At 35.0% G+C, this 18,032-nt stretch overlaps 1 protein-coding gene across 1 annotated transcript in view; it reads left to right on the top strand.

Annotated features, from left to right (window-relative positions):
* Nucleotides 1-3,243: 3,243 nt before the first annotated feature.
* LOC136029864 (B-cell receptor CD22-like) overlaps nt 3,244-18,032 on the top strand; it is a 214,798-nt gene continuing 200,009 nt past the window's right edge. The window contains exon 1 of the mRNA XM_065708323.1: nt 3,244-3,312. The gene's annotated coding sequence lies outside the window, so the exon portion shown is untranslated. The remainder of the gene's footprint in view (nt 3,313-18,032) is intronic.

The raw sequence follows: 18,032 nt of genomic DNA, 5'->3' as shown, positions 1-18,032 counted from the left end.
TGTAAGTTAAACCTTGAAAAAATAAAAAAACAACCCTTCCATACCAATGATCTAGAAACACCAGGATTCTCCCTGCAGGACAATACCAAACCTCAAAGGTAAATACCCCTCGTTATAAAGAAAACTGAAATCGTATTGTGTCTAATCTCTATAAATTTACGAGTCATACTCCGCTAGATTTATCGAATTAGTTAAATTTACCTTGTTTTTGCATTGTATAAAAGTTATGCAAATAAAGAAGAGAGATTAATGAGGACTCTTTCCCAAGACAGTGAACGAAACCTTTTTAGCTTGTAAAAAGTTAGCTTTTATTACACAGTCTTGGCTGAACTTTTCGTTAAGAAGTAATGATGCCAAGGCTATTTTAAAAAATGGATTTTTAACCGAGAACTTTTATTGTAAGTGTGTTATTATTTAGTATTTTCTTTGCTAAAGACGGCCCTTAGATATAGGGCTCAAATATTCAAATAGGTGTTGTTCGTTCACTGTCTTGGGAGTCCTCATTATTCTCTCTTCTGTATTTATATTATGGAAAGTCAGTATGGTCTTCTTCATTACTTATAAAAGTTATGAGAGAACTGAACTGACATGAATAGCTATACCAAAGCAGAGAAGTGGTTTTTGGTCAAAGGATTTAGTAATCACATTCATTAAAAGGTTTATGTTTTACTTTTGCAAGATGTATTGATTTTATTTATTTATTTAATATCGATCTTTAACAAAAAACTTAAAATAAAAAAAACCTGTAGAAGATTATCCCTCCGTATCTCCGATATAGATTTGTCGGTGCTCTTCCTGCTGGAGGATTCTAAATGCTAAGAGTCTCTCTCACTTTAATTCTTTTTTTTTCGACCGTTCAATTGCCTGCTATCAACGTTATCTAACAGTTTATTAGACGACAAAAACAAAATTTTTAGTTAACAAAACTTTGTTTCTAACAATTCGCAGAAACGTACTGATTCGGGTGGGGGAAATTTAACAACTGCAAGCTTGGAAATAAACTAGAAAACTTTATGAGCTTGTCTGTGGAGCAAATATGACCTCACTGAAGGACACAAACATATACGCTAAATATAAGAAAGATTAGCAATTTTGATTTCTCTATCTTTGTTAAATGCAGAAAAACTGGTCAATATTCTTTGCTGCTTTATCTAGCTTAGAAATATTGCGCTTGAAATTCTCCAACAGTTTTCTTCAACAATGGTTCGATTCGTAAAAGAAATAACTAAAAAACAGGCTTTTCAACTGATAGTAAGGAGCAATATTAAATTTTTAAAGGAAAAGAAATTATTCTGTATATGAGGAAAAATCCCCTTCTGAACCCCTCTATTGTCATGTTAACGTTTCTTATTGCTTTAAAAAAGCGTCTTATTCCAATCCAAAGGAAGAGTCCACCGGACTGTCATGTTTTCTCATCCATTCTTAAGAGATTGGGACAAAAGATCAAAGTTTAGCGTAAGGACCGAGGAGTTGATGAGGCGAAACCCCTCCTTATATACGGAATAATTTATATTTCTCTAAAGTTTTAGTTTTGCCACTTAGCTCCAATTAAAAAAATTGTATTTTTGACATTTAACTTCTGCTCGTTTTTCAAATCATACCCGTACCTAGAAATCACATGATGCAGGCAACCACCCCCATAAGTTCAGGATTTCTTGCTGTTAAATTGTATACATCAGTAACTGTAAATTGAATGATAGCGTTGTACTTTTTCAATTTTCTCCTCAAGAACTAAAATGTTCGATGACAATTAAGATGTTGGACAAAATTTTAAAATTTAGTAGACTTTTAATGAGCAGTTTCGCTGAATAATTTTTTATTAATATTTTTACCATAGCATTTTGGATTGACGGAAAGTGGTATTATTGTTCATCTTTTTGATCTTCTACGTAGCTGAAACCAATATGGCCTCTACCTTTGACGTTCAAATACATGTTTAAATACATTTAAACTCTATATGTAAATAGGAAAGGAAAAAAAATTACCATTTTAAGTTGCTGAAAACAAAATTGTCAAAACATTGCAGCATTTACCCTCTCCCCCCTCCCAAAGAAATTTCATTGCAATGCTGATAGTACCCCGTCACGTCTTTTCTACATCAATACCGGTAGACTTGCGAATTTGATATTTCATGCTACATATTAAAGACTGTCGCAATGGGACAGACACTTTTACCTCCCCCACCCATCCCCAGTACCAATTAAAAGGCGTAAAACAAAGAAATTACCGGGAATCAAGTGATTTACATAGGATACAAAAAAGAAACAAAGGATACTAAGAAAACAACTGTGAAACAAAAGAAAAAATTCATTCAATCAAACAAACGAAGCAGTAATTGAATAACTTGGAGAATTAGGTCACCTGATTCCTGAGTTTAACCATTGCATTTCTTGCGGATACCCTTTTAGTTACTTCCCTGTGGCACAATCTTTTTGGTCACTTAGAAAAAGCACTAGGACGTTGCATCCCAATTCAAATGAGCCCTCTCCCAATCTTCTAGGACCATTGGTTCGGTATGATTACCTGTCGTATAAAAATCACACTCAAAGCGTTAGCGTTAGCTTACTAACGCTAACTAAAACTCACTTAACTAACTGACTAACGCTCACTGCTCATTGCTTACTACTGACAAAAAAAGGCATCCACAACTCACTACCAAAACTCACTACTAACAAAAAGAGGGGAATCGTTCTTACACTCTATGCTGGAATGAAATACTTGGAATGAACTGCCGTCGACAGATACTAGCAAACAACTGTGAAATAAAAGAAAAATTACACTCTATGCTGGAATGAAATACTTGGAATGAACTGCCGTCGACAGATACTAGCAAACAACTGTGAAATAAAAGAAAAATTCCTTCACTCAAACAAACGAAGCAGCAATTGAATAAATTGGAGAACTAGGTCACCTGACTCCTGAGTTTAACCATTGCATTTCTTACGGATACCCTTTGAGACCTAAAGGGTTGATGATGTATTTGGTTATGTGATCGGAGATGTTGTTCAACGTTTATTTCAGGAATTACTAAAGTATCAGTTTTTCTTTCGAGAAAACCGAAATACGACTCATTTAGTTTTTAAATTACCTCAATCTCTGAATACCTAAATCACCTGAATACCGACATTTAGGTCTATCTTTGAACAGTTTTTCTAGTTTATTCAATTGATTCAACTGCTGCTTCGTTTGTTTGAGTGAATGAATTTTTTCTTTTATTTCGCAGTTGTTTGTTGATATCTGTCGATGGCAGTTCAAATTTGTTTGGATTTTGTGCAAAGCCCGGATATTGACAACTCACTTTATTGTTTTTAGGTATTTGATTTTAATTCTTTTCATTTTTGTCTTTTATTGGATTTTCATTTAAGTTTTGGCGTTTTTTTTTCATTGGTTTCCGCGTTTGTTTTTTGGTTTTTGTTTTTTCATTGATGATATTATTTTGTTCGCGCTGAAGAAGAGAGGCAGTTATTCTGTCAGCATATCCGTTTTCTGTGTTTTCTTCAGTATTTTCATTTGGCCTTTGAAAACTCCAGTTTTGATCGTTTTGTTTCTTTATGTTATGGCAAGCCAATGTGGCTTAAGAAATTATCTTTGTCAAGTTTTTTTTTTTGAAACTATAATTTGAAGACTGCACTTTATTCTGGTAGAAACTTCATTCGATTATAATTTCGGATAGCTGCACATAAGCTACAAAAAATGTGTCAAACGAGATGGGTGTAGCAAGGGAACGTTGGAAACCAAAAAAAAAAAAAAAAAAAAAAAAAAACATAGTCAAGGACCAAATTATGGTTAATTTTGGCATTACCGGAACAATTGTTTGGGGTCATGGAACTATTGTTAATAGATGTTTTTCGAATTTTTGAACATATTTTCTCTCTTGAAAAACTACCACAAACTCACTGTTATGGAGTTATTATATATTTGCACATTAGGGGGCGGGGGGTAAAGCGTAGCAAATGTTAAATACAGCAATGGTTAGTTTATGTATTTAATATATGCTATACTTTACCCCACCCCCCTAATGTGCAAATATATAGCCCAAATTTGTTTCTAAACTATTACAGATTCGCGACCTCAATTATCCGATCAACGAAAACGGAAATGATTGCAATTCTATATGTGTAAATACAAGAATATTTGGGCCGGAATAACTCCATAGCGGTGAGTTTGCGGTAGTTTTGCAAGAGAGAAAAGATGTTCAAAAAGTCAAAATGCATCTATTGACAATAGTTTCATGACCCCAAACAATTGTTCCGGTAATCCCAACATTGACCCAAATTATTTAAGTATCTTAAGAGATTATAAGGGTCTGTATGGGCGGGAGTGATTTAAGCCATAGGCTCTATTTATTTGAAGGATCATATTTAAACTAAGTGTTGGGAATGAGGGCTATGGTAGTAGCAACTTTCTTCTTCTTTCACAATAATTTTGAACAACAACAGGAAGCCTCGGGTCCAAATACTAGTCTGCACAAAAATGGTATGGTAGGGAACATTCTGACAAGTTATAAATTAGCCTGTCAGTCGTGCCATTTAAAAACTAGTAAAATATGACCTATAGGCCTAAGCTCTCTTTTTTGAAATTTTCGCCTGGAATTACAGGGAGGTGCTTATCAAAGAGGATATACTGCTATGGCTGCTTCCTTTCGTTTTTTAGCCGTAAAATAAGCATCTACAATTCTATTATTAATACCTTCCCAATCTAAGTAAGACTTTGCAGGCTCCTTATTCACTGTGAGCAGAAATTTATGTGTCTGCTTTCCATCCTTCCTTCCTTAGTAATTTTAAGAAAAGGGGAAATACCTAGCGAGTTTAGGAAAAATTTAATTAAACCCCTCTATAAGAAAGGTGATAAAAGTGAGAGCGGTAATTATAGAGCCATTAGCTTGGCTTCTGCAAGAAGCAAATTAATTAGTATTATGATAATTTTTAGACTTGGAAATGATGAAAACTACCGCAAACTCACCGTTATGGAGTTATTATATATTTGCACATTAGGGGGGGGGGGGGTAAAGCACAGAATATATTAAATACAGCAATGGTTAGTTTATGTATTTAATATATGTTATGCTTTACCCCCACCCCCCTAATGTGCAAATATATAGCCCAAATTTGTTTCTAAACTATTACAGATTCGCGATATCAAATATCCGATCAACTGAAACGGAAATGATTGCAATTCTATATGTGTAAATACAAGAATATTTGGGCCAGAATAATTCCATAACGGTGAGTTTGCGGTAGTTTTGCAAGAGAGAAAAGATGTTCAAAAAGTCAAAATGCATCCATTAATAAAAGTTCCTCGACCCAAAACAATTGTTCAGGTAATACCAACATTGACCAGGGTCCCATCCTTGTATAGTATTATTTAAAAAAAAAAAACTTTTCAAAGAAGGAGTTTTTCAAAGAAAAGTAATGAGCCATATTAAAGCTTAAGACCAGCTGAAATAACTTACTATAATTATTCAAACTCCTATAATAATTATACAACCAAACTCAACTCCTATAATAATTCAAACCCGAAAACAAAAGAAATGAATAAATAAACCTTAAAACGAGTAAAAATTAAAATGAATATTCAAGTCAAACTAATATCGAACAAAAATTACTACAAACAGAACGATGGTTACTGCCGTTGTCCCCCTTCCCTAACCGTAAAACTATAAAGCTTGTTGCATCATTTGTATTTAATTGAAAATTGTATGTATCTTGAACCCATTGCTTTTGTTTTTCAAAATATCGACAACAAATATTTGTTTCTCTTCTTTCATATATTGACAATCACTATAATAATCAAGATGACTGGAACGAGCTAATAAAAAAATAAACTGAATATTTAATATATATAATTATATTAATTCGTGAAAATCCAGCAATTCAAGATTTTATTTCCTGTAATTTCTATTATTTTTATTGATTATTTGTTTATTATATTTAATTATTTTTCAGTGTTTTAAATATAAAAGAAAATATTCGCAATAAATTTCGTTTTCAGTAATGCGCATTATGACTGTGTTCGGGATCCCTCTCAACATTTCTTTAAAGTTTCACATTAATATCCTAATGTTTTTGGAGACGCAAGAGTAAACATACCCTTTTTTCCTATAAAAACCTAATTTGTTAACAATGGGCAAACTATATGTCTTACAGTCTCTGTCGCAGGGGCTGGGGATTGTCAATCCTGGAGACATAGTTATTTCACCTTTGAATTTTTTGCATAAAATGGTTTTCTCAAAATTTGGATCTTATCTATTTAGGGAAAAAAAGGCGCAGGGGCTGGTTTTACTCCCATCACTTTTGACTCCAAAAGAGGGCACTTGATCTTTCGATCTCCTATGAAACTAGCCTCGTCCAAAACTTCACCTTCCGTAAAAACCTTATATCTTAACAATTGAAAACGTGCATAACATTAAGCACTGGCCCAGGGAGCTGGGGAGCTGTCAACAGCAGAGGGATATATATTTGACCTTTGAACTATTTTGAACAAAATGGCTATATCAAAATTTTGACCAAATGCGTTTGAAGAGAAAAGAGTGTTTGGGGGGGGGGTGCCGTTCGATCTTTTTGACTTTTAATAAGAGAATTAGAGCTACCGATTTCCAGTGGAATAAGCCTCATCCAAAGCTTATACGACCACCCCTATGGACAACTTAAAAGACTTAAATCCCTTTTCCCAGGGGCTGCAGGGGAAGGGGTATTGTAAACATCAAAAGCATAGATATTTGGCTTTTGGAATGTTTTGAACAAAATTAATATGTACAAATATCAATCGGAAGCATGTGGGGGAATAAGGAAGTGGGAGTGGGGCTGGTTGTCCATGAATTACTTTTGACTCTTCAGAAGGGCATTAGAACTCTTAAGTTCAAATCAAATGAGTTCGCCCCCTTCCCCGTAGTTTATGACCACTCCTTTCATATCAAGTGCCCTTTGGGAAAAAATTGTAATGGATAATAGTATATTATATTATGTTGAAGCCCTATGGCTCTTTACTACAGACAACATTATAGCTTTGCCTCTGATGCTAGATATATGCAGAGTTAAGCAGGATTACGTTCTATCCCCGTTTACATCGATCAGTTCGATGGAATTTGTCCGAGGGATCACGACGAAGGCTCTGGGAGAGAATAATCAATGAATCATTTAACTCATACTGAAATACTACTACAATTGTGAAACCGTTATTTGGCCAAAGAAGGCTGGATTCTTATGAGCCACACCATAAAATGGTGTGGCCCTTAAAATAACCGCCATAAAATAAACGCCACACCATAAAACAAACGCTGAAAGAGCCATAAACAATGCGCTAAATAAAGATAAACGAGAATTACACTAGAATACAGTAAAAAAGCACTTAAAAACAAGTAGTAATAGTAATGATAGTGATAAAATGAAACCAAAAAAGTAAAGAGAACAGGAAAGACCAAATTGGGATTAGAACATGAGACAGAAAGAAAAGACAGACAGACGAGAACTTTAACCGTTAGGAATGTTCATAAAAATAATTTAAAAGAAGAAGAAATAGCTATATTAGTTGGGATAGAATAAAAAAGGAGAAACAATAGGACAAGAGAAATGGGAGAAAATAAATAAAGGGAGGAAAAAAAAATACTGAACTATACTATGGAAAGACTCTACGAGTAACTACCTTCGCAGAGAGAGATAGAGGAACATCAGTAGAATGGATTCCATAGTAGAATGGATTGACAAACAGGAGATCACTAAACTGTCGTTGATGATAGCTTAGGTGCAGGAAATCTGCGCGAAGAACTATGCAAAGAAGATGAGTACCTACCTGAGTCTGTCCGTGAAAAGAAACTGCTGTGAAGACGGTGGAAGCGTACCTTGAAAAGCAGAATATGTTAACCAAAGATTACGTTTTCTTAGAATACCACCCAGTGGAGCTGTTCCAGCATCCCTATATAGATCTGAAGAAGAGTATAACCAAGGTTGAAGTAAAGTAGCCTTTGCCACCCTATTATGGACTATTTGAACAAAAAAAGAGATGCTTGTACTACTTCAGACAAAGCAACAATATGAAAGGTAAAGAAAAATAAAAGCATAATAAAGAGAAAGCATAACACCTGAAGGAAGACATGAGTTAATTTGGTGCGGAGACTGGTGGAGAATGATGGAATGGGAGTGAATAAACAGGGCTATAAAATAAGAAAAAATCAAGAAATATACCGAGAAGTTTCACTATTGTAGCTTGTGGTACAATATCTTCCCATAAGTCGGAATGATGGTCTCCTGCATATCTCACATATGGCAAGGGACCCTGAGATGTACGATGGTACTATTCCGGCTGTGAAGGGCCATACCATTTGACCAACACCAATCGTTCACTTTATCAAGAAGACCCAGAGCAATGAAAATGACAGTTTATAGGTCCACTGCAACAATGAACAAGTTATTGTCATTAAAGAGGACATGGTGCACATGAAGAGGAATACAATCAACAAGATCGTTAATATAAATTAAAAACAAAAGTGATCCTGACAAAGAGCCCTGTTGGATACCTTCTGATATAAGCGAAGTAGAGAAAGAAGTATCATTAACAGAAACAGACTGAGATCTCCTTGAGAGGTAAGACCGTACCCATTCTATTGGGACTCCGTGCACCCCAAATGAAAATAGTTTAGAGAGAAGTAGAGAGTGGTCGATCATATCAAAAACCTTTGAAAAGTCAAGAAATAGACCAAAACATACAATCCCTCCTCCAGATTAACTCACACAAACTCTGTGGAGTCTGTAAGTACATTTGAGGTAGAGAAAGAGGGATGAAAACCATGATGAGGATTGGTTATGAGTGAATATCCTGCAGCTGTATTAGTATTAAATCGGAATGAACCGAGTCTAAAATACACTAATTTTTCGCTAACTTTAGAAACGAAGGGGAGATAGGTCGACAATTTGAAATTAGAAAGGAAATATGTTTGTTATGCAAAGGTACAACATTAAAAACTTTATATTACTAAAAAAAAACATAAACCGAACGGCTGCTCGGAGACTGAGAAAAAATCCTAGAAATTTGAGTATCAATGCATAGGGAAAGGAAAAAAAAGACTAATCTACTAAGGGAATACTACATACTCTACTCTAGAGTGGAATGGAAACTGAAGGAAGGTTGGTGAAATACGAATTGAAGACGTTTGCTGTTGAGTTTTTGTCTGCAATTTATCCATCAGATTTCTTTTAAAGACATGGTAAAGCCTGTTCGAGCTTCTTGCGAGAAAGAGATTTATTAACAGTAGTCCAAACTTGGCTCAAATTCCCCTTACACCCTTCAATTCATTACTAAAAGCACAGCTTTTTGGCTACACGCACTGAGTAAGCAAGTATATTTTTATATATACTTTAAAAAGATCATCCTTTGTCTTACTTTGACATGCAGCCTTGGACAGAGACACTTTCATATATCTAGTATCCATCAGACCTTTAGAAATCCATGGACATTTAGATGTTGAATACCTTGGCCTCTTTTTAGGAGGAAACTACTTATACAACAAAGTTTCCATACGACAAAAAATAAACTCATGGCAAATTATACGTCCTTAGCATCAAGGGCACTAGACCGAAATTTACTTTGAAGAGTATGTGTTAAATTAGAAATTTCCTTTTTGATAAGTTTTGAAATATGACTTACTTTGCTCATCTTCAGTAATCTCAGTTTTGGGCAAAAATAATGATGGATAAATAGATAAGTGGTCAGATATATCAGTAAGAACAAGACTAGAAGCAAACTTTAAAGAAGGAGAATAAGAAATGAAAACATTATCAAACAGTTCGTGGTAACGAACTGTAGTAAGGAGCGACCCGGCTCAATAGTAAACGAAACGCTAAACAACGGAATTTTGATGCTAAAAGATACATAAAAAGAATTAGATTTTTATGCTGATTTTAAATATATAAGTTTCATCAAATTTAGTCTTTGTCATCAAAAGTTATGAGCCTGAGAAAATTTGCCTTATTTTGGAAAATTGGGGGAAATACCCCCTAACAGTCATAGAATCTTAACGAAAATCACACTATCGCATTCAGTGTATCAGAGAACCCTATAGCAAAGATTTCAAGCTCCTATCTACAAAAATGTGGAATTTCGTATTTTTTTGCCAGAAGACAGATCACGGGTGCGTGTTTATTTATTTATTTATTTTTCTTTTTCCCAGGGGTCATCGTATCGACCAAGTGGTTCTAGAATGTCACAAGAGGGCTCATTCTAACGGAAATGAAAACTTCTAGTGCCCTTTTTAAGTGACCAAAAAATTGGAGGGCACCTAGGCCCCCTCCCATGCTCATTTTATTCTCAAAGTCAACGGATCAAAATTTTGAGATAGCCATTTTGTTCCGCATGGTCGAAAACCATAATAACTATGTCTTTGGGGATGACTTACCCCCCACAGTCCCTGAGGGAGAGGCTGCAAGTTACAAACCTTGACCAGTCTTTACATACAGTAATGGTTACTGGGAAGCGTACAGACGTTTTCAGGGGGATTTTTCGGTTTGGGTGGGGTTGAGGGGAGGGGGATATGTGGGAGGATCTTTCCTTGGAGGAATATGTCATGGGGGAAGAGAAATTCAATAAAAAGGGCGCGGGATTTCCTAGCATTACTATAAAAAAAAAATGAAAAAATAAACATGAAAAAGTTTTTTCAATTGAAAGTAAGGAGTAAAATTAAAACTTAAAACGAACAGAGATTACTACGCATATGAGTTGTTCTATAAATACTTTAGCATAAAAAGCGAGGTATTTAGGAGAAGATAAATACCTCGCTCTTTATGCTAAAGTATTTTTAGTAATTTATACTATTTATTCTACGGCCTTTCTGATTCAGGGGTTATTCTTAAAGAATTGGGACAAAATTTAAGATTTAGTGTAAAGAGCGAGGTATTAGCGAGGGGACACACCCCCTCATATACATAATAAAAATATAAGAATATAAAAGTTTGTTACGTGAGTTAATTCTTAAGTTACGTATAATTTTCAAACATTTCGTGATAACGAACTGTAGTAAGGAGCGACCCGGCTCAATAGTAAACGAAACTCCAAAAAAACGGAGTTTTGATGCTAAAAGATACATAAAAAAAATGGGATTTTTATGCTGATTCTAAATATATAAGTTTCATCAAAATTAGTCTTTGTTATTAAAAATTGCGAGCCTGAGAAGATTTGCCTTATTTTGGAAAATAGGGGAAACACCCCCTAAAAGGCATAGAATCTTAACGAAAATCACAACATCATATTCGGCGTATCAGAGAACCCTATAACAAAAATTTCAAGCTCCTATCTACAAAAATGTGGAATTTCCTATTTTTTGCCAGAAGACAAATCACGGGTGCGTGTTTATTTATTTGTTTTTTTTTTCCAGGGGTCATCGTATCGACCAAGTGGTCCTAGAACTTCGCAAGAGGGCTCATTCTAACGGAAATGAAAATTTCTAGTGCCCTTCTTAAGTGACCGAAAAAATTGGAGTGCACCTAGGCCCCCTCCCACGCTCATTTTTTCCCCAAAGTCAACGGATCAAAATTTTGAGATAGCCATTTTGTTCCGCATAGTCAAAAACCATAATAACTATGTCTTTGGGAATGACTTACTCCCCCACAATCCCTGGGGGAGGGGCTGTAAGTTACCAACTTTGACCAGTGTTTACTGGTTATTGGGAAGTGTGCAGACGTTTTCAGGGGGATTTTTTAGGGTTTGGGGGTGCGGTTGAGGGGAGGGGGCAATGTGGGAGGATCTTTCCTTGGAGAAATATGTCATGGGGGAAGAAAAATTCAATGAAAAGGGCGCAGGATTTTCTAGCATTACCATAAAAAAACAATGAAAATATAAACATGAAAACTTTTCAATTGAAAGTAAGGGGTAGCATTGAAACTTAAAACGAACAGAGATTATTACACATATAAGGGGCTCTAAAAATACTTTAGCATAAAGAGCGAGGTATTTAGGAGGAGATAAATACCTCGCTCTTTATGCTAAAGTATTTTTAGTAATTTCAACTATTTATTCTACGGCCTTTCTGATTCAGGGGTCATTCTTAAAGAATTGGGACAAAACTTACGATTTAGTGTAAAGAGCGAGGTATTAACGAGGCTACAAACCCCCTTGTATACATAATAAAAATATAAAAGTTTGTTACGTAAGTTAATTCTTAAGTTACGTATATTTTTTACTAACAATGACGTTCGTTAAAAATTAAAAGTTCTAGTTGCCTTTTCAAGTAACCGAAAAATCGGAGGGCAACTAGGCCTCCTTCCCCACCCATTATTTTTCAAAATTGTCTGATCAAAACTAAGAGAAAGCCATTTTTCCAAAAAAAGAATTAATATACAAATTTCATTTTAATAATTTATGTGCGGAGAGCCAAAATCGAACATGCATTAATTCAAAAACGTTCAGAAATTAAATAAAAAACTAGTTTTTTTAACTGAAAGTAAGGAGCGACATTAAAACTTAAAACGAACAGAAATTACTCCGTATATGAAATGGGTTGTCCCCTCCGCAATCCCTCGCTCTTTACGCTAAAGTTTGACTCTTTGCCACAATTCTACTTTTTAAAATAATTAAAAGCTTTAGCGTAAAGAGCGAGGGATTGCGGAGGGGACAACCCATTTCACGGAATAATTTCTGTTCGTTTTAATTTTTAATGTCACTCCTTACTTTCAGTTGAAAAAACTAGTTTATTTATTTATTACTAATAGAAACGTTCGTTAAAAATTAGAAGTTCTAGTTGCATTCTTAAGTAACTGAAAAATTGGAGCGCAACTAGGCCTCCTTCCCCACCCCTTATTTCTCAAAATCGTCTGATCAAAGCTAAGAGAAAGCCATTTAGCCAAAAAAAGAATTAATATACAAATTTCATTTTAATAATTTATGTGCGGAGAGCCAAAATCAAACATGCATTAATTCAAAAACGTTCAGAAATTAAATTAAAAAAACTAGTTTTTTTAACTGAAAATTAGGAGTGACATTAAAACTTAAAACGAACAGAAATTACTCCGTATATGAAATGGCTTGTCCCCTTTGCAATCCCTTGCTCTTTACGCTAAAGTTTTTAATTGTTTTAAAAAGTAGAATTGTGGTAAAAAGTCAAACTTTAGCTTAAAGAGCGAGGGATTGCGGAGGGGACAACCCATTTCATATACGGAGTAATTTCTGTTCGTTTTAAGTTTTAATGTCGCTCCTTACTTTCAGTTAAAAAAACTATTTTTTTTTATTTAATCTATTAATGAGGCAGAATTTCTTGTAAGTTCGACCCGAAAAGGAAAATAAATAGAAGGTAGTCGTCCCGAAAAAGAAAGTGGCCTATATTAAAAATAGGGTCACATTCACTAGTTGATCCGACGTTTGAAATACTACAGTTAAAATGTCCCAGAACACAAGAAAAGTTTTTTTTTATTTTTTATTTAAGGAAAGCCCCCACACAGAAAAGCTGATCAAGCAAATTGCAGAGAGATGTGTATGACAGTGAAATTCAACAAATAGGGGAACAAATAGGAAAGTATAATTCTCTTTGGGTTAGATTATACTGATGATAGTCTAAGAAAACCAAATCAAATTACTGCGAAAAACATCGTTTTCATTAGTGAAAATAAAATATATTTAGAATCTTTTCTTTCTTTGGCCTTAATAAATACTATATTATTAAGACTTTTGTGGTTGAATATCAGTATATATATTAAAATGTCAATCCATATTATTTGCTGAGTTACTATGTTAGCGTAGCTCGAGTGCAAAGTGAAGCATATCCTTACCAGATTCTCCACACATGGGCATGAGTGGGCATGCCCCATGCCCTCGATTCTCATGGGGCATGAGTATCGACAATCCATCACCTTACCCTCCGTAAATATTTCTATCTTTCTCCATTTACTAATTTATCAACTTCCTGGCCTCCTCACGCTTTCATTCTTTGTATTTAATAATTAAATTTTTCTGGGTAGCAAGAAACAAGGGTAGCAAATTCTGGATATCAAATCATCAAGGGTAAAAAAAAACAATTATTTTTATTTTTTGGTGACTTTGTTAATAATTTGCTTGACCTCTAACCTCCCTCTCTTGTATAAATCAACCGATCTAGTATTGACACAAGCTGCTACTAGGCTGAGTAGAAACCATCAACCACCACATTAAAGAGCCATCAGAACATAGTTTCATAAAAACTGCTGTAGTAAGTTATAGTCAACGGCATACCATATGATCATCCCTGCTGAGTAAGAATTTTATAATGTAAACAAAACCTCCAGTACAAAATGAGGAATTTGCTTTTATAGCACGAAACATTGTGGCTATAAAGCCATTTCTTAATAACAAATCATCTTCCATCGCTGTTTGAACATTTACACAATACATGCCTCTGAATCCTTATTTGATTAATCATTTTTTTTTCTGTAATTCTGATCGATAGCTTCATAATAGCATTCTTTCATTATCTGCTTATCACGTCTTTCGAGTAGTGGGGATCTTTTCTCTGTGATGACGTGGTGAATCGTAGGCAGTGCAATAGCTCTGCCTAAGTAAAGAGCAATGTCGGCAGAATGAATTATTTGTTTTTTTGGGTTTTTTGGTTTAGACCAAGGCATTTCTTATGAAATAAATTGTCTAAGTAAATTCAAAATGACTCATTGATTTGAAATTGAAAGCGCTAGTGCCCTTTTTAATAGTCGAATGTGATTGGACGGCAACTAACCCTCCTCCCACGCCCACCATTCCCCAGACACATTAAATCAGAATTGTGAGATAGCCATTTTGTTTAACCTAGTTGAAAGATCTGGAAATTATGTCCCTTAGGATAACATCACCCCCACAGCCCTCAGGGCTAAGGGCTGTAAGTTATGCTCTGGGGGTATTTAAGGTTTATATAGAAAGGGTGATCGTATAAACCTCGGAGTGGGCTCAGTGGATTGATAATCAGAGGCTTTATTCCCCTTTTTGAGATTCAGAATGATCGGAGGGTGGATACCCCATCCAGCACACCTCGTATTTTCCCGAAATGTGTCTAATTAAAATTTTGAGATGGTCATTTTTTATCGTAGAAACTTCAAGAAGAGCTCATTCGATTGATAATTGAAAGGGCTAGTGTCTTTTTTAATAGTCAAAAGTGATTAGAGTGGAAATAACTCCCCTCCTACGCCCACCTTTTTCCCAAACACATCCGATCTAAATTTTGAGATAGCCATTTTGTTCAACGTAATTGAAAGGTTTGGAAATTATTTCTTTGAGGATGAACCACCCCACTCCGCCACCCCATCAGCCCTCATGGTAAGAGTTATAAGTCATGTCCCGGGGGTATATAAGGTATTAATAGAAAGGGTGATAGTAAAAACTCTGGAATAGGCTCGTTTGATTGGAAATGAGACATTCTAGTATGCTTTTAAGATTCAGAGTGATTGGAGGGTGGATACCCCCCCCCCCCCCACACACACACACTCACTTGATCTTTCCCCTAAATTCGTATTATAGAATTTTGAGATGGCCATTTGTTGTTTTAGAAACTTCGAAAAGAGCTTGTTCAATTGAAAATTGAAAGGGCTAGTACCTTTTTTAATAATCAAAAGTGGTTGGAAGGCAACTACCCCCCCTCTCATGCCCACCATTTTCCCACACACATACAGTCAAAATTTTGAGATAGCCATTTTATTAAACGTAATTGATAGGTCCAGAAATTATGTCTTTGAGGATGAAAAACCCTCCCCACAGCCTTCAGGTCAAGTGTTATATGATATGCCCTTGGGCATATAAAGTACATATATATATATATATATATATATATATATATATATATATATATATATATATATATATATATATATAGAAATGATGATCTTATAAACTTTGGAGGGGGCGCATTGGATTGGTAATCGAAAATTCTATTGTCCTTTTGAAGATTCAAAGTGGTCAGAGGGTAGATCTCCCCCCAGACACCTTGTATTTTCCCGAAATGTATCTGAAAGAAATTTAGAGATAGTCATTTTTTGTCGAAGAAACTTCGAAAACAGCTCATTCGATTGGAATTGAAAGAACCAGTGCCTGTTTTAGTAGTCGAAAGCTATTGGAGGGCAACTAACCGCTCCCAAGTCCACCATTTCCCCAAACACATCCAATACAAATTTGGAAATAGCTATTTTTTCAACCTAATTGAAAAATCCAGAAATTATGCCCTGGGGCATATAAGGTATATATAGAAAGGATGATCGTATACACTTTGGAAGGGGTACATTGGATTGGTAGTCAGAAGTTTTGGTGTCTTTTTTCAGACTCAGAGTAATCAGAGGGTGGATACCCCCCTTATCCCAATACAAACCTCGTGTTTTCGTGAAATTCATCTGATAAAATTCTGAGATGGCTGTTTGTTGTCGTAGAAACTTCGAAACAGCTCATTCGATTGGTAATTGAAAGGGCAAATACACTTTTCAATAGTCGAAAAGTGATTGGAGGGTAACAAGCCCCCCCCCCCATGCCCATCAATTCCCAAAACACAGCTGATTAAAATTTTGAGATAGCTATTTTATTCAGTGTAGCTGAAAGGTCTGGAAATTATGTCTTTGACAACCCCTATACCTTCTAAAGACAAGAACATAATTTGCACTTTACTAAAAACAAATGGCTGTGGATGGTCAGTTTAGTATACATATACTGATATATTATAACATTTAAACGTTTAAATCATGCAATAAATAACCGAGTCACCTTCAAACGAGCAAAAATTAACAAGAGTAGAGGTGACAACTCCAATGCCTTCTCAAGACCAGAAGATGATTTGCACTTTACTGAAAAAAATAAATTTAAAAGGTTTTCACTTTGTCTTTACTTGTTTAAAATGTTTTTACTAGATAGATGAAGGGGGAAGTCCTCCCCCTGGCTCTCCAATTAAAGCACAAGTGTCTTGTGCCCTTTTTAACAGCAACAAGACGTAAGTGGGCAAGCAGCCCTAAGATCAAGCCCATTCATTTTCCCAACGCATAAAATCAAAATTTGAGACAGCCATTTTGTTCAGCATTGTAGAACAGTCCAGCAACTGTCTTTAGGGATATTAAGCATGTCAACCCCCACAATTATCCAAATGGCCGATTATGCTTTAAAACTAAATGTTGCTTTAAAATAAATCAAAAGGCACTGTTTTTATATTTGCCAATAAGACACCTCAACATATATTGAGAACGACTTGAGGTATTAAGTTGAAACTTTTGGGAGTACAACTATTACTACTGTTTCTGCTCTTACCATTTAAATGAATAAGAAGAGCGCAAATGTATCCAGGTTGTCAAAGAGCATATATAGAATATTTTAGGAATATATAAGGCTTTATTTTTCAGGATTAATAACTGTTGAAAAATTTCCTACAAAATTCAAATAGCAACCCATAGTATGTATTCTTATAGAAGAAAACTGAAAAGATATACGATATTGTTTGTTCCATGAAAAACACCATGTCAATAAGACGAACAGAAATTAATTTAAAAACTTTTGTCACAAGACATGTTTTTCAACGAAAATCAAAGAGACCCATTCAGCCAAGAATGAGTAAAAATAAAGCCAAATAATCTTCCAAACATAAATATACCGCAAATCACTATCAATAAATAAATGAAAATCAAAACAAATAGAAATTAAACTAAATAGCCTAGGCAAACTCAAAACACGCAAAAATTAACATGAGCAGGGCTGATAAGCCCTATGCCTTCTAAAGACCTGAACACAATTCGTGCTTTACTGAAAACAAAATACGTTTGAAACGTTATCACGCTTCTTACTTTCATAAATGAAAAATTATCAACACCTTAAGGATGAAGTGTCAGTATATGTCAATTAAACTGAAAGCCCACGGTCATTTGTTTTTTTAGAACAATCTTAGAATTTTAGAGAAATCCTATGTTCCAGAAGCCCTAAGTGAACTGTTAACTAAACTGCCTTATTGATCTCTAGAAAGAGTTGAAACTTTAAAGCCCTTCTAGCTAGCACGGATACTGTAAGTAGTGATGCCTCCATGGTATCCACAACAGCCATAGGGGGTAGCTATTGAAGCTTCTAGTCCCTCA

The sequence above is a fragment of the Artemia franciscana genome, chromosome 8 (assembly GCF_032884065.1).
Source record: "Artemia franciscana chromosome 8, ASM3288406v1, whole genome shotgun sequence".
Classification (NCBI taxonomy): domain Eukaryota; kingdom Metazoa; phylum Arthropoda; class Branchiopoda; order Anostraca; family Artemiidae; genus Artemia; species Artemia franciscana.
This window is presented reverse-complemented; position numbering and strand designations above follow the sequence as displayed.